This window comes from Chlorocebus sabaeus, chromosome 9 (genome assembly GCF_047675955.1).
Source record: "Chlorocebus sabaeus isolate Y175 chromosome 9, mChlSab1.0.hap1, whole genome shotgun sequence".
In the NCBI taxonomy this organism is placed as follows: Eukaryota; Metazoa; Chordata; class Mammalia; order Primates; family Cercopithecidae; genus Chlorocebus; species Chlorocebus sabaeus.
Window position 1 is genome coordinate 76,878,325 of NC_132912.1, and position 23,812 is coordinate 76,902,136.

Below are 23,812 nucleotides of genomic sequence, written 5' to 3' on the forward strand. Positions count from 1 at the left end.
GTGGACAGAGAGTGGATGAAGGACTCCTCGTCTATAGTTTGCATTTGCTTCCATCAGTGCTGTCTCCTTCTTTTGTTTTCTACCTAGATATAGTTTTTTAAGCCTAGAGGCTTAATTTTAAGGCACATTGATCTGTTCTTCCCCAGGCAGTAATCGTATTTCTTGATTTCTATGTTGCATATTTTTTTCATATTTTAGTATCACTGAAAGTGAGATGTGGTTAGAGCCCATGAAGTCTTGTTAGTTGCTGTCAGCTTGGATCAAAGTCAAGTTTTTCTAAAGAGGATTTGAATTTGCTTCTGCCTGTCACATGGGTCCATACCAAACTGAGACCACTTTAAATTAAATTATCTCCTTGAAGTTTGTGGAGCCGCGTTGGTAAATTCAGATCACAAATAGCATGAGAACCTATGTGTGGTTCCAATTTTCAGGGGAAATTTACATGCCCTCCACCCAGGGCCAGGCTGAACCATCCAAAGTTTCTTCCTGAACTTCTATGCACAGAGGGTTTTTTTCTCACTTACATTTACACTGAGAATATAACTGTTTGGCATTTCCAATTTTTTCTCTTGAGGGTGATGACACCTGGAGACTCTCCATCCTAAATGTTTTCCCTTTCTTGAGAGTGCATAAAATGTGATGTCTTTCACATAGAAGGAATTCAATAGCAATAAAACAGGGTAGTTTCTCCCTCCTTTGTGTTTCCCTAGTGTTTTATTACTTATCTGCTAACATACCTGTCTCTATCAATAACCTCTGGGGATGAGAATGAAGACAGAGAAAACGAGAAAACTCTGACTCAGCTTTGTAACCCTAGATCTTAGCAATGTTCCTGAAACATAACTGACAATTTAAATAAGTGCAGCCAGGTGTGGTAGCGCCCACTTATAATTGCAGCACTTTGAGAGGCTGAGGCAGGCTGATTGCTTGAGGCTAGGGGTTTGAGACCAGTCTGAGCAACATAGCAAAACCCGGTCTCTATAAAAATTAAAATTAGGAGCCAGCGTGGTGGCTCATGCCTGTAATCCCAGCACTTTGGGAAGCCAAGGCGGGAGGATCATCTGAGGTTGGGAGTTCGAGACCAGCCTGACCAACATGGAGAAACCCCCCAACTCTGCTAAAAATACAAAATTAGCCAGGCATGGTGGTGCATGCCTGTAATACCAGCTACTTGGGAGGCTGAGGCAGGAGAACCTGGGAGGAGGAGGTTGCGGTGGGCCAAGATCATGCCATTGCTCTCCAGCCTGGACAACAAAAGAGAAACTCCATCTCAAAAAAAAAAATTAAATTAAATTAAATTTTTAAAAAATTCCTGGGCATGGTAGTGCATGCCTGTAGTCCCAGCTCCTTGGGAGGCTGAGTGGGGAGGATGACTTGACCCCAGGAGTTCAAGGCTGCAGTGAGCTAATCATGTCACTGCACTGCAGACCAGGAAACAGAGCAAGATCCTGCTTCAAAAAAAAAAAAAAAAAGAAGAAAGAAATGAATAAAGACACATATGACTCAGTCCTCTCCATCAATCTTCAGTGCAACTGAGGGAAGAGGGCTAAGATATTCTTAAATCCACAGATGCTAGAATTGACACTTAAAAACATGTTTTATTAAAAATACTTGTTGGTATATGAAATATTCAAATTATATCACTAGTGAAAATGTAGGCCAAAACAGTATGTAGTAAATATACAACTTTTAAACAATTTCTACATATTAAAATGTACCAAAATATTAAGAGTTACTTCTAAGTTATAGGTTTCTGGGTAACTTCGTTTTCTTATTTCTGCTTTCCCAGACTTCTAAAATATCCTCAGTGATTATGTAATAAGCACACATGTGCATGATACATGTCGTATTTTTAAAACTACAAGTGTGAGGAAAAGATGAGAAAGGAATCTTGTGTTCTTTCTGTCATGTGAAAGGAAAATCACCGTTCTTAATAAATCTCTGATGCACCAATATTAGTAATATTATTGATGGATCAATAATATTGAGACCCCATAGGGGAAAAGGCAGCTAGACCTCATTTCCACTCAGTCATTCACAAATGACAGGGAGCAAAAATGTGTCATTATCTCCAGATGGGTAAGTATAGATTTAAAGTTTTTTCATATTATAGTTTAATATTATATGGGGATGGGGAGGGCATGACATTTGTTTTCATAATAGAAACTACAGAAAATAAAGATTGACCAAATCTTAGCTGACATCAGGAACTTGATTTTAAAAGTTGAGAAAGTCAACATTTGTTTCCCAAGACTCACCTTCCCCTTCGAGATCTCACATGAATTACTGCAGCTACTACTGATATAGTCCTTAGCCACCCCTTTAACACTCAAGCCCAAATACACACGTGTCACTTCCATGATTTCTGTAGATCTCTGTAGACCAACTGTAGGTGAGTAGGTCTGCAAAAATCAAATACTCAGATTAACTACAGGGGAAGAAACAATTTACTTGGGGAAAGAATAAAAGGTATCTAACAAGGCAAGGTATATACATATATACATAAAGAGAAAGAAGGTATGGATCTCTGATGCCTTCTTTATTTCTCACAATAGCCTGCCCTAGGTTGATGGAATCATGTGTCCGGCAGAGACTCCCAAGTTCCCTCCAGAACAAGAAGTACTGAATCTCATAGTACCTGGAATTTTATTCCCTAAAATCCCTGAAGGCTGCATCATTAATGTCTAGTTCAACCTTTATTACAAAATGATGAGTGTGGAATTGCCACATGCAGCCCTAACGTCTGAATTTTATGTTTAGAATTTCTAACTATGCCATAGAGACTGGGGGTTTCAACTTGACGAAAGGACTTCTCCATAGCTTAGGAGGTTTCAGGCTGAAAGGATTCCTGAGTGGCCCAGCCATAACCTATCCCAAAAGATACAGAAGATCAGAGTAAATGGAGAGTCATATTCATAAACAGAAAAACTCAATTTTAAAAAGATGTAACTTCCCCCCAATTAATCTATATATACAATACAATCTCAATAAAAATTTTGACAGCTGTTTTAAGATCTTATAAGCTGAATTTTTTTTTTTTTTTTTTTTTTGAGATGGAGTCTCGCTCTGTAGCCCAGGCTGGAGTGCAGTGGCACGATCTCGGCTCACTGCAACCTCTGACTCCCAGGTTCAATCAATTCTCCTGCCTCAGCCTCCCAAGTAGCTGGGATTACAGGCACCTGCCACTATACCCAGCTAATTTTTAGTATTTTTAGTAGAGACGAGTTTTCACCATATTGGCCAGGCTGGCCTTAAACTCCTGACCTCATGATTCACCCATCTCGGCCTCCCAAAGTGCTGAGATTACAGGCGTGAGCCACTGCACCCAGCCTATAAGCTTGATTTTAAAATGTATATGGACATGCAATGGATGAAGAACAGCCAAGTCAATTCTGGAGAAAAAATAAGATGATGCAGAAAAGGAGGAGAGATTTATTCTACTAAATATTATGACATTAAAAATCTATAGCAATTAAGACTGGTATTGACTGGGGAATAGAAAAATAGAGCAATAAACAAAATAGAAAAGCCAGATAGAGACTTATGCATACATAAAAATTTCATATATGACAAAGGTTTCATTATAAATCAGTGGAAGAAATATAGATTATTCTGTAAACAGTACTGGAACAATTGCTTTAACTGTACATACAAAAAGGAGTGAATATTCCTTCCTCTTACCGCACATCAAAATAAATTAAAGATAGATTAAAGACCTAAGTCTAAAAAGAAAATCCTTTAACCTTTAGGAAGAAATGTAAAATAAAATGGCTAAGATCTTCAGGTTGGGGAAGATTTTTTTCAAAGGCACAAATCAAAAGGAAAAGATGGATAAATATGACTATATTTATATAAAAGCTTGTTATACAAAACACAATAAACGAAACTAAAAGACAAATCACACACTGTGGTAAAGTGTTCGCAATGTGTGCACATGAAAAAAAAGTCTTAGAAATCAACGAGGGGGGAAAAACAGAATAACAGAAAAACTGGCAAGATTTATGAAGAGGTAATTCACAGAATAGGAAACTCAAATGGCCAAAGAATAGATGAAAAGAAGCTCACTCACACTTGCAGCCATGAAAGTGCAAATACAACTTAAAACTAGGATAAGATCATTGGAAAAAAATATATATATATTGAATTCTACTACACTAAGTGTTGTTGAAAATTTGGATTTACTTGTACTAGTATAAAATAACGTGAGTGGGAAATCCGACAACATCTAGTAAAGATGTAAATTAGCATTACCTTTCAAGCCAGCAATATTTCTATGCCTCTTTTAAGTAGATATATTATAATCTATTAAGAGACAAGTACAAGGGTGTTCACTGTTGTATCATTTGCAGTTGCAAAAAAGAAGGAAAGAAAATCATTTAAATGTACAAGAGGGGAAATTTTTAAATAAAGCATATCATATTTATAAAATGAAATCTTATACAGTGGTTCAAATGAATAATTAGAAATTCAGGTTTTAACATGGATAAATGTCAAAAAGAAAAAAAAACACACACACACACACACACAAAATATTGAGCCAAGCAAGCAAGTTCCAGAGTGACCTGTGTGGTAAAATACCATTTCCACATAGCTTAAAAGAATTCATACAGTATATCCTTTGTAGAGAAATACATATATATATATATATCAGTATTTAAACATCCATGACATTGAAAAACACAAAATTCAATATGATAATTACTCTCTGAATAGATAAGAAGAAGAATGGAATTAAGAAATAGTGCACAGGGAACTTCAAATAAATCTGTAAACTTCTAAATTTTTAAATTTTTTTAATTTTTTTTTTTTTTTTTTGAGACAGAGTCTCACTCTGCTGCCCAGTGGTGCAATCTCGGTTCACTGCAACCCCTGCCTCCCAGGTTCAAGCAGTTCTCTGCCTCAGCCTCCTGGGATTACAGGCGCCAGCCACCACACCTGGGCAATTTTTGTATTTTTAGTAGAGACGGGGTTTCACCATCTTGTCCAGGCTGCTCTTGAACTCCTGACCTCGTGATCCACCCGCCTCGGCCTCCCAAAGTGCTGGGATTACAGGCGTGAGCCACCACACCTGGCCAATTTTTAAATTTTTAATTGAGTGAAATTTAATAGTATGTTAAAAGGTATTTTCTCTTTTACTTCAGATTCAGGGGACATGAGTATAGGTTCAATATAAGGGTATCTTGGGTGGTGCTGAGGTTTGGACTTCTAATGAACTGATTGCCTAACTAGTGAATATAGTACCCAATAGGTAGTTTTTGAACCCTTGCCCTTGCCTCTCACCTTCTCGAATTCCCAGTGTCTATTGTTCCCACCTTTGTGTCCATGTGTGCCCAGTGTTTAGCTCCCACTTGTATGTAAGAACATGTGATATTTTTGGTTTTCTGTTTCTATTTTAATCTGTTTAGGATTATGGCCATCAGCTGCATCTATGTGCTGCAAAGGACATTATTTTATTCCTTTTTATGGTTGTGTAGTATTCCATGGTGTATATGTACCACATTTTCTTTATCCAGTCCACCATTGATAGGTACCTAGGCTGACTCCATATCTTTGCTATTGTGAATAGCACTGTGATGAATATATGAGTCTTTTTAGTATAATGGTCTATATTCCTTTGGACATATACCCAGTAATGAGATTGCTGGGTTGAATGAATGGTAATTCCATTTTTAATTCTTTGGGAAATCTCCAAACTGCTTTTCACAGAGGCTCAATTTGCATTCCCACCAACAGTGTATTTGCATTTCCTTTTCTCTGCAAACTTACCAGTATGTTGCTTTTTGACTTTTTAATGATAGCCATTCTGACTAGTGTGAGATGATGTCTCATTGTGGCTTTGATTTGCATTTCTCTGATGGTTAGTGATAATGGGTATTTTTTCATATATTTGTTGACTGCTTGTCTTCTTTTTGGAAGTGTCTGTTCATGTCGTTTGCCCACTTTTTAATGGGGCTATTTGGTTTTTGTTTGTTGATTCGTTTAAGTTCCTCATAGATTCTCCATATTAGACCTTTGTTAGATAGCTTGCAAAATATTTTCTCCCATTCTGTAGGTTTTCTGTTTACTCTGTTGGAAGTTTCTTTTGCTGTGCAGAAGCTCTTTAGTTTAATTAGGTCCCAACTGTCAATTTTTGTTTTCATTAAATTTGCTTTTAAGGACTTAATCACAAATTATTTGCCTAGACCAATGTCTAGAACAGTATTTCCTATGTTTTCTTCTAGTATTGTTATGGCTTGAGGTCTTACATTTAAATCTTTGATCCATCTTGAGTTAATTTTTATATATGGTGATAGGAAGGGGTCCAGGTTCATTCTTTGGCATATGGATAGCCAGTTATCCCAGCACCACTTATTGAATAAGAAGTCCTTTCTCCATTGCATATTTTCATCAACTTTGTCAAACATCAGATGGTTGTAGGTGTGTGACTTTATTTCTGAGTCTGCTATTCCGTTCCATTGGTCTATGTGTCTGTTTTTTGTTGTTGTTGTTTTGTTCTGTTCTGTTTTGAGATGGAGTCTCGCTCTATCGCCCAGGCTGGAGTGCAGTGGCACAATCTCGGCTCACTGCAACCTCCGCCTGCTGGGTTCAAGAGATTCTCGTGCCTCAGCCTCCCTGAATAGCTGGGATTACAGGCATCCACCACCACACCTGGCTAATTTTTGTATTTTTAGTAGAGACGGGGTTTCGCCATGTTGACCAGGCTGGTTTCAAACTCCTGACCTCAGGTGATCCGCCCGCCTCAGCCTCCCAAAGTGCTGGGATTACCGGCGTGAGCCACTGCACGTGGCCTGTGTCTGTTTCTAACACCAGTATCATGTTGTTTTGGTTAGTACAGCCTTGCAGTATAGCTTGAAGTTGGGTAAAGAGATGCTTCCAAATGTATTCTTTTTGCCTAGGATTGCCCTGGCTATTCGGGCTCTTTTTTTGGTTCCATATGAATTTTAGAATAGTTTTTCTAATCCTGTGAAAAATGACATTAGTAATTTGATAGGAATAGTGATGCATCTGTAGATTGCTTTGGGCAGTATGGCAATGTTAACAATATTGATTCTTCCGATCCATGAGTATGGAATGCTATTCCATTTGTTTGTGTCATGTATGGTTAATTTCAGCAGTGTGTTGTAGTTTTCCTTATAGAGATCTTTCACCTCTTTGGTTAGATGTATTCCTAGGTATATTATTTTTTGTGTGTCTATTGTAAATGGGACTTTTTTTATTTATTTATTTTGTTCTCAGCTGGACCATTATTGGTGTATAGAAATGCTATGGTTTTCGTGCATTGATTTTGTATCCTGAGACTTTGTTGAAGTTGCTCATCAGATCTAGGAGTCTTTTGTGGAATCTTTAGGGTTTTCTAGATATAGAATATTATCATGGCTGGGCACAGTGGCTCACATCTGTAATTCCAGCACTTTGGGAGGCTGAGGCGGGCAGATCACCTGAAGTCAGGACTTGACTAGCCTGGCCAACATGGTGAAACCCCATCTCTACTAAAAATACAAAAATTAGCCGGGCATGGTGGCAGGCACCTGTAATGCCAGCTACTCGGGAGGGTGAGGCGGGAGAATTGCTTGAACCCAGGAGACAGAGGTTGCAGTAAGCTGAAGATTCCGCCACTGGACTCCAGCCTGGGCAACTAGAGCGAAACTCCATCTAAAAAAAAAAAAAAGAAAGAAAGAATCTTATCATCAGTGAAGAGGGATAATTTGACTTCTTTGTTTCCAATTTGGATGTTTTCTATTTCCTTCTCTTGCCTGATTAATCTAGCTAGGACATTCAGTACTATGTTGAATAAGAGTGGTGAGAGTAGATATCCTCGTCTGATTCCAGCTCTTAGAGAGAATGCTTCCGACTTTTGCCTGTTAAATATGATGTTAGCTGTGGGTTGTTACAGATGGCTCCTATTTTGACACATGTTCCTTCAATGCCTAGTTTGTTGAGAATTTTTAATTATGAAGGGATGTTGGATTTTATCAAATGCTTTTTCTAAATCTATTAATATATGTTTTTTGTTTTTAATTGTTTGTGTAGTGAATCACATTTACTAGTTTGCATGTATTAAACCATCCTTACATCATAGAAATAAAGCCCATTTGATCATTGTGAATTCACATTTTGATGTGCTGCTGGATTTGGTTTCTTAGTATTTTGTCAAGGATTTTTGCATCTGTGTTAATCAGGGATATTAGCCTATAGTTTTTTGTTTTTTGTTTTTTGGGGGGTGATGTGTGTGTGTGTCTTTGTGAGATTTTTGTATCACAAAATGATTTTGTATCAAAATTCTATCAAAATCATTTTGTGATACAAAAATCTGATGATGATGCTGGCTTTGTGGAAGGAATTAGGGAGAAGTCTCTCCTTGATGTTTTGGAATAGTTTCAGTAGGACTGAGATCAGCTCTTCTTTGTACAGCTGATAGAGTTCGGCTGTGAATCCATCTGGTTCAAAGCTTTTTTTTTTTGGCTGGTAGGTTTTTTTATTACGATTCTATTTCAGAACTCAGTACTGGTCTGTTCAGGATTTCTGTTTCTTCCTGGTTCAATCTGGGGAAGTTGCATGTTTCCAGGAATTTATCTATTCCCTCTAGATTTTCTAATTTGTGTGCCTAGAGGTGTTTGCAGTGGTCTCTGATTATCTTTTGTACTTCTGTGAGATCTGTTATAATGTGACCTTTGTCATTTCTGATTGTGCTTATTTGGATCTTCTCTTTGCTTTTCTTCGTTAATCTAGCTAGCAGTCTATCACTCTTGTTTATCCTTTCAAAGAGCCAATGTTTTGTTTCACTGGACCTTTATATGTTTTTGGGGGGTCTCAATTTCAGTTAGTTCTGCTCTAATTTTAGTTTTTTCTTTTCTTCTGCTACCTTTCAGTTTAGCTCATTCTTGTTTGTCTAGTTCCTTCAGGGGCGCAAAGTTAGCTTGTTAATTTGGAATCTGTCTTCTCGATGTAAGCATTTTGCTCTATAAACTTTCCACTTAACACTGCTTTTGCCTCATCCCAGAGATTTCGGTATATTGTGTCTCTGTTTTCATTTGCTTCTAATAATTTTTTTATTTCATCTTTGATTTAGTTGTTTGTCCAAAAGTTATTCGGGAGCAAGTTATTTAGTTTCCATGTGTTTGTGTGGTTTTGAGAGTTACTCCTGGTATTGATTTCTAATTTTATTCTACTATAGTTCATCAATATGCTGGTTATGACGTCAATTGTTTTTAATTTATCTAGACTTACTTTATGACCAAGCATGTGGTCAGTCTTAGAGTATGTTCTGTGTGGAGATGAGAATGTATATTCTGTGGTTGTTGGGTGAAGTATCCTGCAGATGTCAAAAGTCAAATTTAGGTCAAAAATTTCTTTGTTAATTGTCTACCTTGATGATCTGTCTACTGATGTCAGTGGGGTGTGGAAGTGCCCCACTATTTGTATGTGGCTATCAGAGTCTTTTCTTAGGTCTAGAAGTAATTGTTTTATCAATCTGGATGCTCCAATGTTGGGTATGTATATATTTAGGCTAGTTAAGTCTTCTTGTTGAATTGAACCCTTTATCATTATGTAATACCTTTCCTTGTCTTTTTGTACTGCTGTTGGATTAAAGTATATTTTATCTAATATGTAAATAGCAACCACTGCTCTTTTTTGTCTTCCATTTTCATTAAAGGCTCATCCCTTTACTTGGAGCCTATGGGTGTCATTGCTTGTGAGACAAGTCTCTTGAAGGCAACAGAAGTTTAAGTCTTTTTTAATCCAATCTGTGACTATGTCTTTTGTGGAACATTCTGGCTGTTTACATTAAAGGTTAATATTATGTGAGGTTTTGTTCCTGTCATAGTGTTGTCAGCTAGTTGCTTTGTAGTCTTCATTGTGTAGTTTCTGTATAGGGTACACAGGCTATGTGCTTGCATATGCTTTTACGGTAGTAAGTATCATTCTTTCATGTCTATGTTTAGATCTCCCTTGAGCATCTCTCATAGGTCCAGTCTGGTAGTGATGAATTCCCTTAGCAACTTTTTATTTAGGAAAAACTTTATTTTTCCTTTGTTTATGACCTGAGTTTGGCAGGATATGAAATTGGTTGGGATTTCTTTAAGAATGCCAAAAATGGGTTCTCAATTTCTTCTGTTTGTAAGGTTTCTGTTGAGAAGTCTCCTGTTAGTCTGATGGGTTTCTCTTTATAGGTAATATGACCTGTTCCTCTAGCTGCCTTTAAGATTTTTTCTTTTACATTGACTTTGGATAGTCTGATGACTATGTGCCTTACAAATAGTCATCTTATATGGTGTCTCAAAGGAGTCCTCTGGATTTCTTGTATTAGCATATCAACCTCTAGCAAGATTGGGGAAACTTTCCTGAATTATATCTTCAAAGATGTTTGCCAAGTTGCTTACTTTCTCTTCCTCTCTCAGGAATGCCAGTAAGTCATAGATTTGATCACTTTACATAATTCCATATTTCTCAAAGTCTTTGTTCTTTTTTTATTCTTTTTTCTTTATTTTTGTCTGACTGGGTTGATTCAAAGGACCAGTCTTTGAGCTCTGAAATTCTTTCTTCTACTTGCTCTAGACTATTGCTAAAACTTCCGACTGTATTTTGAAATTCCTGTAGTGAATTTTTCAATTCCAGAAGTTCTATTTGGTTCTTTCTTAATATAACTGTGTCATCTTTCAAATCTTGGATTGTTTTTCTGGCCTCTTTGTGTTGGATTTCAACTTTTTCTTGGATCTTGTTGAGTTTCTTTGCCATCTATATTCTAAGTTCTATATTTGTCATCTCAAACATTTCATTCTGGTTAGGATCCATTGCTTAAGAGCTAGCGGGATCCTTTGGAGGTGATACAACACTGGCTTTTTGTATTTCTGGAGTTCTCATGCTGGTTTCTTCTCATATGAAAGAGCTGACACCTATTTAAAAAAAAAAAAATCCTATTGTTTAGATAGGGGTTCTTGTTTTTTAATTCTTTTTTCCTCTGAGGGAGTATAACTGTAGTGTATATTGTGTATGCCTGATTGGCTTCATTTCTGAGTGTTTTCATGATACCAAGGCCCTGTACAAGTTCCTTGTCTGCAGATAGGTTCATGCAGTGGTTATCTCAGACGTTGCTTGTTGTGGCGATCTAATTTTGTTTGGTGGTGTAGTTCAGACTGCAGGCCAGTAGGTGCCACATAAGAGTAACAGCCAGCAGGTAGGAGAAGGGGTGAAAGCAATGGAAAACAGTGAAAAGCGTCCTCCCCTAATGCATATTTGCCTTCAGTTGGGATGAAGCCATCGGAGAAACCGAGTAAGTGAACTTTTTAAGCCCACATTCCCCAGGCCTCAGTGACAATGCACTGAGAGGGGCCGGGGTGAGACAGAGAACCCCTTCTCCACATCTATTCCCAGGCTTCAGTGGTGTCACCTTCAGTGGCTGGCACCACACTCACATTTCCTTTGGCCCACGGGGGGCTTTGGGAGGCTGTGCTTCCCCCTCCCATAGAGGCAGTCCGTGCTGAGGGTTGGATCTCTTGGGGAGTGGGGTTCGTCGCCCTCCTGCTCCTCAGCGCTGGTGAGGCACTGTCTCCCAAGTGACCAAGGGAGCAAACTGGGGCACCCAGCAATGACATGCACAGACCAGTTCCAAGTCACAAAGCTGACCCTGGCTGTAAGTCTCACCACCTGGGAGAAACCTTGGCTTCAGCAACTCTCCTCCCACTACAGTCCTGCGACAGGAGAGAGCCTAACTCCAGCACCTACTGCTGGGGCACTCTTGACACTTGCTGCTCAGTGCTGGCTACAGAGTCCCATCTCCCATTCCAGAGCAAGCGTTCCAGTCTCTGACCTGACACTACAATGCCTGCTGTGGCCACTGTTGCCAGGTTGCCAAACAATGCCTCTAAACTCTCAAAATGGTGCCAGCTGTGGGCTTGTGACAGGAGAAGGTGGGGCCTCTCTGGTGGGCAGTGGCTGCAGCTATGGCTGCCCAGGCTCAGGTCAAGGGTGAGGGGCTGCCCAGTGTTAAACTCTCAAAATGTCACCTTGGACCTGGAACCAGAGAGGGCATGGCACCACCCCGGCAATTAGTATGGGCAAGAAGCTGTGGGGAGTGCAGTGTGATCACGTCTCAGTCTCACAGCAGCTCATTACAGGGCAGTGGGTATTGTCCTAGATAGGCGTAGGATGGCCTGGTTTCCCTGTCAGTCCCTGCCCAGGCTAGCAGCATGGGGGAAGGCAGTTCACTCAGGTCTCAGTCTCTACAGCAGCTTACAGCAGAGTGGCAAGTACCTTCGCAAGGGTACATGGGAGCGCCCAGTCTTGCCTCTTCCTCTTTGGAGCAGCTGCAGCTGTGTTTGTAGATCCCTGGTATCTGGGCTGTCAAAGTGGCTTCCAGCTGAGGCTGCTCCAGGCTCAGATGCCCGTGGGATTCTGTGTGGGTTCCCTTTCTGGAGCAAGATTCCTGTGCAATCTTTAGGCAGCTCCATATGTCAGGCATGAGGCCTCAGTGAGTCAGGGGTTTCTCCCATAGCTAAGATCATAAAAGCCCATTCTGGAGCTCTGGGGATTTCTCTCTCACTGTTTCCCCAAGGCCAGAAACCTCTCAGCTCTCAGTCAGCTCTCAGCTGAGCAAGCTGCCTCGAACTCTCTCCTCAATTACTTCTGGCACTTATCATCTCTTCTCCGATGAATTCAAGTGTTCCTTACACGCAATTATTCTGGGGGCTGAGAAGTCTAGGACTAAGGTGCTGGCAGATCTGGTGTCTGATGACAGCCTGCATCCTGGTTTGCAGATGACTATCTTCTTGTATCCTAACATGATTAGGAACAGAGAGAATGGGATTCTCTTATTATCTTTGAAATTCAGCTAAGACCCTGAAGCCAAAAGAGACCTACTAGGTACATTTCTGCAGAATTTTATTTTAAAATGCCCAAGCTGATCCTTAAAATACCAAACTTCAAAACAAAACACAGAAAATAACAAGTGTTGGCGAGGATGTGGAGAAAATGCCAAAAGACAGGCAATAACAAATAAATACATAAAAGTTCAATAATTACCTTCAGCCAATTTAAGAGAGGGCTATACATTCATTTACGGGGTGCTTTCGTTTTTGTTTTTTGGGTTTTTTTTGAGACGGAGTCTTGCTCTGTTGCCTAGGCTGGAGTGCAGTGGCACGATCTTGGCTCACTGCAACCTCCGCCTCCTAGGTTCAAGTGATTCTCCTGCCTCAGCCTCCCGAGTAGCTGGGATTACAGGCGCCTACCTCCACACCTGGCTAATTTTTTATTTTTAGTAGACACAGGGTTTCACCATGTTGGCAAGGTTGGTCTCAAACTCCTGATCTCAGGTGATCCACCCACCTTGGTCTCCCAAAGTGCTGGGATTCCAGGTGTGAGCCTCTGTGCCCGGCCTATGGGGTGCTTTGAAAGGCATTTTTAGAACTAGAAAAGCTTTGGCTTTTTCCCTCCCTCCCCACTGCTGAGCCAAGTGAAGAGCTCCAAGCAAATCAGTCACAGGGACCAGGAGTGCCTACCAGAAAGGAGATTTGTATCTCACTTCCTGGCTGGATGTTTACAGAGCCCTGACATCACGGGCCCTGGTGCTGCTTCCAGACCATAGAGAACAACAAGTGTTCTTAGGAGAGCCAAAGAGCATCCACAGGCATTTGCTGGCATCTCTGCCTGGTTTCTATCCACCTCAAGAACACTGAAGGCAAGAGACTAGCTGGAGCAGCATGCAATTACAGGGTGGGAGAGAGGGCTTGTTAGATGGTTAAGCTTTGGGGAGGAAAAGGATGGTGTTTTCCCATTGACCAAGAGAACCTGAAGACAGTAACAAGACATGCATCATCTGGAACAGACCCTGACCAAAAGAACTACTGCCTGAAGCCAGGGGTCCCCAGCAGGAAGAAGCTGTGTAGAGTGAAGCCCAGAACATGTGGGGCAAAAGCTGAGAAAGGATTTTCAGAAGCAACTGGAGAATGACCAGAATAGGAGGAAGCCCCTGCATCCCCACAGGGTGCCCTGGAGAAGCTGTATGTGAATTCTCAGATTAACAGAGGGAATGAGTCCCAGTCAATATTATCCAAGAGAGAACCACATACAATACTAGCTAAGTACAATGACATTTTGCTCCTCTTTCTCTGATCTGCATGCTGGATTTTATACTAGAGGAATTAAAAAGCAGGAAAGAGATGAGAAATAGTCAGAAAAACACTGAAAGAACAGTCGTGCTCTCCTTCCTCAGAGTCAGAAGAAAGAAGAGTTAAGGAGAGAAGATTCAAGCTACATACGAGACTGGACTAAGCTTCTTTTTTTGGCGGGGGGGGGGGGGGTTGTTTTGTTTTGTTTTTAAATACAGGGTCTCACTCTGTCACTCAGGCTGGAGGACAGTGTGCACTCATAGCTTGCTGTAACCTCAATCTTCTGAGCTCAAGTGATCATCCCACCTCAGCCAGGTCCTAAGTAGCTGGGACTACAGGCATGCACTACCACACTCAGCTAATTTTTTTTTAATACAGACAGGGTCTTGCTAGGTTGCTCAGGCTGGTCTCGAACTCCTGGCCTCAAGTGATTCTCCCACTCAGCCTCCCAAAAAGTGGAGTTACAGGTGTGAGCCACCATGCCCAGCCTGGACTAAGATTTTTAATATCTGAAAACAGGGATTAGGCACAGTGGCTCATGCCTATAATCTCAGCACTTTGGGAGGCCAAGGCAGGAGGATCACTTGAGCCCAGGAGTTCAAGACCAGCATGGGCAACATAGTGGGACCTCATGTGTACCAAATACACACACACAAAATTAGCCAGGCGTGGTGCATATTCCTGTAGTCCCAGTTACTCGAGAGGCTGAGATTGGAGGATCACTTCAGCCCATGAAGTTAAGGCTGCAGTGAGGCAACAGAGTGAAACCATGTATTAAAAATAAGAAACAAACAAAAAAACAGGACTCTTCTTACAGCTGAATGTGAGCCAAAAGCTATGAGATCTACCAAAGATTCAAGTTACAGAGCACAGAAGGGAGATTTAGCATAACATGGTTGAAAGCAACCATGGGAGAAAAAGTTGTTTCTCATTTGTACCTCTCAGAATTTAGCCTTGGGCTAAACTCATTTTATGAAGCAGTTACCCAAATTGGGCAAAACGTTACTATTTAATAAAGCTTGATGGTGGGTGTAGTCACCAGACTTCAAGATGGCCCCAAGGATCCCCACGTACTGTTATTCACAAGTTTGTGTAATTCTCTGCCACACAAGGGGACCAGGGCTGATTTGGTTGATCAATAACATATGAGAGTAAGATTAGATTATTTTAAAAGACGGTGGCTTCTTCTCTGTCTCTCACTCTCCTCCCCTCTCCTCTTGCTCTAGGGGGCACATCCTATGAAGAGGCCCACATGTCAAGGAACTGAGCTACTGGCCAACAGCAAGCAAGAAACCAAAACCTGCTAACATGGGTGAAGTGGATTCTCCAGCCCCAATTGAGCTTTGAGATGACTGCAGCTTCATCTCACACTTGACTTACCTTGCCAGATACACTTAGCCAGAACCACCCAGCTAAGCCACTCTCTGCTTCCTGACCCTCAGAAACAGTGTGAGATAAATTTTTGCTGTTTAAGCTGCTACATTTTGAGGCGATTTGTCACACAGCAGTAGATAACTATTATAGTGTACACATAAATACTTGATATATAAAAAGTATCTGGGCCAGGCACGGTGGCTCACGCCTGTAATCCCAGCACTTGGGAGGCCGAGGCGGGCGGATCACGAGGTCAGGAGATGAGATCATCCTGGCTAATACGGTGAAACCCCATCTCTATTATAAATACAAAAAAATTAGCCAGGCATGGTGGTGGGCGCCTGTAGTACCAGTTACTCGGGAGACTGAGGCGGAAGAATGGCATGAACCCAGGAGGCAGAGATTGCAGTGAGCTGAGATTGTGCCACCGCACTCCAGCCTGGGCCACAGAGCGAGACTCTGTCTCAAAAAAATAAATAAAAATAAAAATAAAAACAAACTCATAATAATTTAAATATATAGCACGAAGTTTTCCCCCCATGTTTACCATCTCGAAGCTAAGGTAACAAGAGCTCTTAGGGGTGTGAGCACATTCAGAGAATTTAGAAACTATCCCTGACTTGGATGAAAAATTCTTATATTCCCCTGAGAGCACACTCATAAAATAAACCAGGATTTGGAAATGAGAAATGCCATGAAATTAGTTACTCTAAACTCAAATTATTGAAATAATCTATAAAATCAAAGGTCGCTGTTATAGGGATCAAACAGTGCCACCTGAGAGTGCTGCTTAATATTGCCATAGATACAGCAGGTAGCTACCAAAACAGATTGAAAAAGCAACAATTCTGCAATGCTCATGACTAACACTAGATGGCGGTAAAGTTTTATCATGCAGTTAAATTTCAATTACTCAGTTTGGCCAGGGTTAAAATAATGAGCATAACGCGAAAAAACTAAAAGAACCCTTACTTAATTACTTAGTTAATACTATTTTTGAATTATTATTTCTAAGTTGGAATTAAAATTGAGTTGTTTATACTGATTTGTGACCTGAATACATTTTTGAAAGGTGGGTTAAAGTATATTTATTATTCATTTTATAAAAATGAATAGTTTAATAATTTTAATCACTGCAGTATTAGCATCCATTCAGCTATTCCTCATCTGAAATTTGAGATGATTTCAGCAGAACTGAGTCGCAGTTTACTTTTGAAAGATTGGTGTTTATAAATAAAACTAGGAAAGTACTCCAATAATTGCAGGACATTTTTCATTTTCCTTCAAATTATTCCCTATTATAAGAGGTTGTCTAGCTTAATAATTAATAGCACAGACCTAGGAACCAGACTGTGTAAGCTTAAATCCTAGCCCTACTTTAGATTATACCTCATTATCTACCTTATAAATGAGTCACAAATGAATTCATATACATAAAGTACTAGAAACAATACTTTTCCTTTAGAGATTCTATTTAAATATTAACCATTATTATCACTTCACATAAGTTCCCTGAATCTGAGATAGAGCATGCTAAGGAAATATACAGTAAAAACTGAAGCATGAAATCTAGGTCAATTTCCCAATGTCACACAATCAGCAGAATCAAAGTCCACAGATAAAAAGAGACAAACACTACCACTTGGAATTGCCCTTTGCTATTGACATAGAGGGTCTGCTTCCAAAAACGACGAGTAAACTAGGAGTAGAACACAAACCTTCCCAATCACAAGCCAGTGACCTGACCACTGCACATGACAAACCAGGCTGGCTGACTGACTGAAGAAACTCCTAAAAGACAAGTATTTGACAATATTGGCTGCTAGTTAAATGGCAGGTGAAATTCTAAAGTATTAACAGACACTTCAGACCATCTACTTCATTCTATTTATCACTTCATGAGGTTCTGACTTAATTGACTCAGAGAAGGGAGGATACAACAGAATCCAGAAAACAGAATCTTCTAAAGCTTAGGCCCCCGCAGTGAGATAAAAGGTGTAGAAGGAAACCTGCCCTGTTAGGACAGAGCTCCCAAGACACAGATTTATCTGATGGAGCGAACAGGGAAATTTGAAAGAAAAGTGAAGACACCAGTGGGCTCCTGAAAAGGGACCCTGGGTCTAACCTACTTTTATCTTAAGCTGAGCCCTATGTTTGGGGTCACAGGGAGGAATAATAAAATGCCCAAACACGTTTGGGGATTCTAGAACTGAGTATCCTGCTCCCGTTTGGGTGGAATCTGGGAGCTCCAGTTCCCCATATCCGGCTTGTGCAGAAGTGGAAGGAAAATCTGTAAGACATGTCTAGGCAGATGGTCCTCTAAGGGCCTCACCAAAGTTCCAAAGCCACAAAGTGGTGTGGTGGCAGAGAATGGTGCCAGAAATGCAAGATGAGCACAGACCAGAGTTTCTCACAGTGTAGCTGGCGAAGAAGCATTCGAATACCACCAACATGCAGAGCGCAGCACAAGCAAAGCTCCCAGAAGCCACAGACCGGAAGAGGCTTGCCCATCAGAAACAAGGGAGGAGTCAGGCGCAGTGGCTCACGCCTGTAATCCCAGCGCTTTGGGAGGCAGAGGCAGGCGGATCACCTGAGGTCCGGAGTTCGAGAGCAGCCTGGGCAACACGGTGAAACCCCATCTCTACCAAAAATACAAAATTAGCCGGACCTGCTGGCACATTCCTGTAATCCTAGCTACTTGGGAGGCTGAGGCAGGAGAATCGCTTGAACCTGGAAGGCGGAGGATGCCGTGAGCCGAGATCGTGCCATTGCACTCCAGCCTGGGCAACAAGAGTCTATCTCCGTCTCACCAAAAAAGAAAAAGAAAAAAGAAACAAGGGAGGGTCCAGCAGGGACCCTCCTAGAAAATGGGGGTATCCTTTAGGATATCGGTTCAGCTGCTTTCAAAGAGACCAGAATAACTGAGCCTTAAAAAAGATAGAATGCTCATTTCTATGACATACAAGTTCAAGGTAGTACTGGTCAGGGGGCTAGAGCTGCTCTGCACCGCCAGATCACCCAGGAGCCCAGGTTCCTTTCATCTTTTTGTTTTGCCACCCCGCAGAATGCTGTCCTCGTGCCCGCACAGAAACAAAGCCAACTCATCATCACCACATCCTCATTCCAGCCTGGGAGAAAGAGAAAAAGGGATGTGCAAAGCTGAGGACTAAGAGATCCCATTTAAGGGCCTGAGCCAGAAGGAGACACGCCGTTCCCACCCACTGCCGACCTGCCAGCCTTAGACACATGTCCACACCTCACTTCAGAGAGGCTGGGAAGTGGGCAGCCTGTGCCTAGGTAAAAATAAAATAGTTCTTTGACCAAAGAAAGAGTATATGGGTATCTGCAGATAAGTGGTGATCTCTGCTATGGTCAGTGTCACGTGAAGGCCAAGGTGGATATATACATGGTACATACAGGGTAAGATTGTATTTTTTCCAATGCCTTAATGCTACATACACCACTTGAATCTTAGATACAACTCTGGGCAGGTGGGGGCAGGGGAGTGCCTGAAATTTAGCTGGTCAGTATTTATTATATGATTTAAAACAAAAACTCTGGCCAGGTATGGTGGCTCATGCCTGTAACCCGAGCACTTTGGGAGGCTGAGGCGGCTGGATTGCTTGAGCTCAGGAGTTTGAGATCAGCCTGAACAATATGGTGAAACTCCATTTCTACTACAAATAGAACAAAATTAGCTGGGCGTGATGGCATGTGCCCGTAGTCCCAGCTACTTGGGGGTGCTGAGGCAGAAGGATAGCATGAAACCAGGATGTCAAGGCTGCAGTGAGCCATGACTGCACGACTGCACTCCAGCCTGGGTGACAAAGCAAGACACTGTCTGAATAAAAAGCTCTGTCCAAATGAGACTGTGTTAATAAATAAACAAGCCAGGGCCGGGCGCGGTGGCTCAAGCCTGTAATCCCAGCACTTTGGGAGGCCGAGACGGGTGGATCACAAGGTCAGGAGATCGAGACCATCCTGGCTAACACGGTGAAACCCCGTCTCTACTAAAAAATACAAAAAACTAGCCTGGCGAGGTGGCGGGCACCTGTAGTTCCAGCTACTCGGGAGGCTGAGGCAGGAGAATGGCATGAACCTGGGAGGCGGAGCTTGCAGTGAGCTGAGATCCAGCCACTGCACTCCAGCCTGGGTGACAGAGCGAGACTCCATCTCAAAAAATAAATAAATAAAAATAAAAAATAAACAAGCCGATCAGATTGTCTCTTTTGAGCATCTGAACCAGAAATAGATTGAAGAATGTGGTATGATAGAGCCATAAGAGAAGGAGATGCAAAGAAGTCATGGAATCAGGCCGTGAGTGAGCAGCAAAGGTTGCAAGTTGCCTTGAGTTAAATAAATTCATGATGTGAGATAGAAATCATCACCAGGGCTGTGCCTGCAAACTCACAAAATAATTGATGCTCTCCTACATTTTCAGTCCTCCCTTGCGGTGAGATTAGAGCAATGTATCTAGCTCTGGCCAGTGAAAGGTAAGCAGAAGCATCAAATGTCACTTCCAAGTCAAGCTCACTGAGAGCCAGGGAAATCCTCCAGCTCTCCCATCTCTTGTGCGGTGACTTTGGAAACCATGTGTTAATATGGCAGCATTACACACAGATGGAGAGGCATGGGGTCTCTGGGTACTACATCATTTTATGTGAGCAAAAAATCAATTTTTGTTGTATAAAGCCCCTGAGATTTCAGAGTTGATCTATTGTGGCAGCTAATGGTTAATCTGACTGATACAATAACCAAAATGTTTTAGTACTTCCCCTACTGTAATTATTCTAGTGATCATAATTGCACAGTTGCACAGTTGCAACTTGTTGAGAACCATAAGTCTGAAACAGTTGTTTACAGCTGTTGTTTGTCTAGACCATGGCAGTGTCCATTCTGATTGTGCCTATGACATCTGACTTGGTAAAGATTTCTTCACACTTTGCCTTGCTCGTAGGAAAGCTATACACATGTGCCCTTCAACATATTCTAAAGTGAAAGCATAAAAGCAAAAAATGTGTTTTAAAATTATAAGTTAATATTAGAAAGGAAAGATTTCTTTCCCTCACCTATTGCTAGTGTCATGGCTAAGGTACCTACAAAAGACATATTAACAAGAGAAAAGCATATGAATGTATTTAATATAAGTTTTATATGCCACAGGAGGCTTCAGAAAGAAAGACTCAAAGAAAAGGGAAATCCATGTATTTTTATGCTAAGTTTGATGAGGAGGTGGATAGTCATGAAGTACGATTGGGCAAAGGGGGTATGATCTATTGAGGATTAACTGGGAGAACTTAGCAAGAACTGTTTGTTTAGATTCTTTGTGTTTCTGTGTCTTCAGAGGTAAGGATACCCCTTTCCTCTGGGTATAGGGTGGACACCTCTCACATGACACTACTATGATCTGCTTCAGAGGAAGGTCAGAGAATTCTTTTATGATCTGCTTCAAAGGAGAAGAGAGGGAGAAGGTCAGAGTCCTTCCTGCTTTTGTTTTCTCAAATGCTAAGATGCTCTATGTTGAGGCAGCATGTTCTAAACTCCATCATCAGAAACTATACATTAATGGATCAAATCTATGAGACTATATACACGAGGCAAAAAGATAAAAAGCTTAAATACAAGGGAAGAAAATGAAAAAAACTCCAGAAAAAGAAGATAAAGAAATGAAATATTTATGTCTTAAGTTGCTAAGATCAAGAAAAAAATTGAAAACAGAATTGTTATCTATCCATGTAAAAGCCAAAGCTTTATATTTAGGTACCATTTCCATTATTTTATTCTGAAATTATGGCATTTCAATATGGGAATCACTTTATCTTGTTTCCTAAATTATCACTTGTGCCTATTACTTGCACATCACTTAAATATATTGAAAACAACTGCAGTGTATATCATACACATTCCTGAAATTAAAATTTGTATTTCTTATACAGTTAAAAAAAGAAAAGTAATCTAGCTACTGCCATGTATTTGTTGTTGTTGTTTTTGAGATGGAGTCTCGCTGCATCACCCAGGCTGGAGTGCAGTGACGCAATCTTGGCTCACTGCAAGCTCTCCCTCCTGGATTCACACCATTGTCCTGCCTCAGCCTCCCAAGTAGCTGGGACTACAGGCTCCCGCCACCACGCCCGGCTAATTTTTTGTATTTTTAGTAGAGACAGAGTTTCACCATGATAGCCAGGATGGTCTTGATCTCCTGACCTCGTGATCTGCCCACCTTGACCTCCCAAAGTGCTGGGATTACAGGTGTGAGCCACCCCATCCAGCTACCATAGATGTTTTAAAAGATTAAATTCAACTTTCATTTGATTCTTTCTCTCTCTGTTCTTCTGTCTTTCTGCAGATAAGATTTAATAGTTTAGTATTAAAAAAATAGAACTACCCTCATATTGCTTTTGTACTTTGCATACTTATTTTTGCAATTATTATAGTATTGTAGAAGATATACATTATATTCATGTGAATTCAAATGGCAGAAATATTGACTAAAATGGATATTACTCATATCACTTTTCCATATTCAATTTTATACTAAAATGATCCTTTCATTTAATCTGTTAATCATAACATAAAAGGCTGCACTTCCCACAGAATATAGAAATATGAAGTTCAAATATACATTATATTATAGCCTGCTTTTCCCCACAAGGCTAATAGTATGAAATCAATTTTTAATATGGAGGTAGAAATTATCAATTATTTTTAATCAACAAAAGAACAGAATCATTAACTCCCAGGCCATGACTTGATTTGGAAGTTGATTAGGGATCAAGTTATCTTCCTGAAACCTACCCTCTAGTGTAAAATTTCTATATTGAAAAATATGATGAACAACCTATTAAGGTTCTGCTTTTTATGTCTCTAGTACTTTGCTACAGCTTACAACACACTTTTAAATACATAGGTTTTCTGAGCAATTCTGAGACAGAAAAGACCCTATCTTCTTAAGGTCCATGAAGACCTGGCAAACTGATCTTCAACTTGAATTCAGCCCACAGATCTATTTATCTATTTTGTGAGGCACACACAGTTTTTCTTAATTCATTGCCAATATTTAAAAGTTTAGCACTTTCACACTATAAAAAAGAACTGGGCAAGGCATGGTGGCTCATGCCTGTAATGCCAGCACTCTGGGAGGCTGAGGTGCATGGATCACTTGAGGTCAGGATTTCGAGAACAGCCTGGCTAACGTGGTGAAACCCCATCTCTACTAAAAATACAAAAAAGTAGCCAGGCATGGTGGCACATGTCTGTAATACCAGTTACTCGGGAGGCTGAGACAGGAGAATAACTTGAATCCAGGAGGCGGAGGTTGCAGTGAGCCGAGATAGCACCAGTGCATTCCAGCCTGGGAGAAAGTGTGAGACTCCATCTCAAAAATAAGTAAATAAATAAAAATAAAAAACACCACATGAAGAACTGGCTGTCCCAGTGACCCACATTCCCAGTGGCAACAACTGACTTGAGTCAACTTGGGTAGAGGATGCCCCTTTTGGGGAAGACTGTTTCTCTTCAGTTTGCCACAATCCCCACCATTCTCTTATACCCCCTAAAACTGAGATACAAGGTCAGTTGCCACTTACCATGTTCTACTGGTCCTCCCTCTCTTATAATGTGGCTGCTTGGCCCATGAGGTATATGGGAAAAGAGGCCAGGTCCTTCCAGTCACCCCAGGAATGGTGAGGATGCATTACTCATAGATGAGGCTTAGGGTATTTGCTGGGAAAGCATGCAGCTGAGTTTGGAGATAACTTGGAGGGTTAAATACGGAAAAGACTTTCAAAGATCATCTCATTCAAACTCTTCATTGTATAGAAGAGGAAGCTGAGGTCCCAGAGGCTGAGTGACTTGTATCACATCACACAGTGAATTTACAGAAAATCTCAGCTTAAAGCCCAGGTCTCTTAACTGCTGGCTCCTATCACTGTAATAACAGAAATAGGAAAAAGAAACAACTACAGAGAAAGGAAGGAGAGTGGGGACACAATCTCCCTTCCCCCTCTTCCAGGCTGTGGCAGGCAGCCAACTGGAGCTTTCTGCATATTTAATTTAAACCTTTGTCTGCCCTGGCAAGGACAAAGTACAATCTGTTTTATGTAAAAAGTCTTCCCTGAGGAAAGCCTCAGCCTCCAGCTGCGAAACTGATTGATGTTCTTCAAGTCCCCAGGAACCTCTGCTGGGATCCGAGGTTGTGGTTTCCAAAAAAAGAGTCTGTGAAAAGGGAAGCGCTGAAAACAACAAAAAAAATTTTCCTTTATTGTGTTTTCTCTCAACCTCGGAGAATTAGACTAAAACAAGGAGGGGGGTGTTGGGACATGCAAATAAAGACT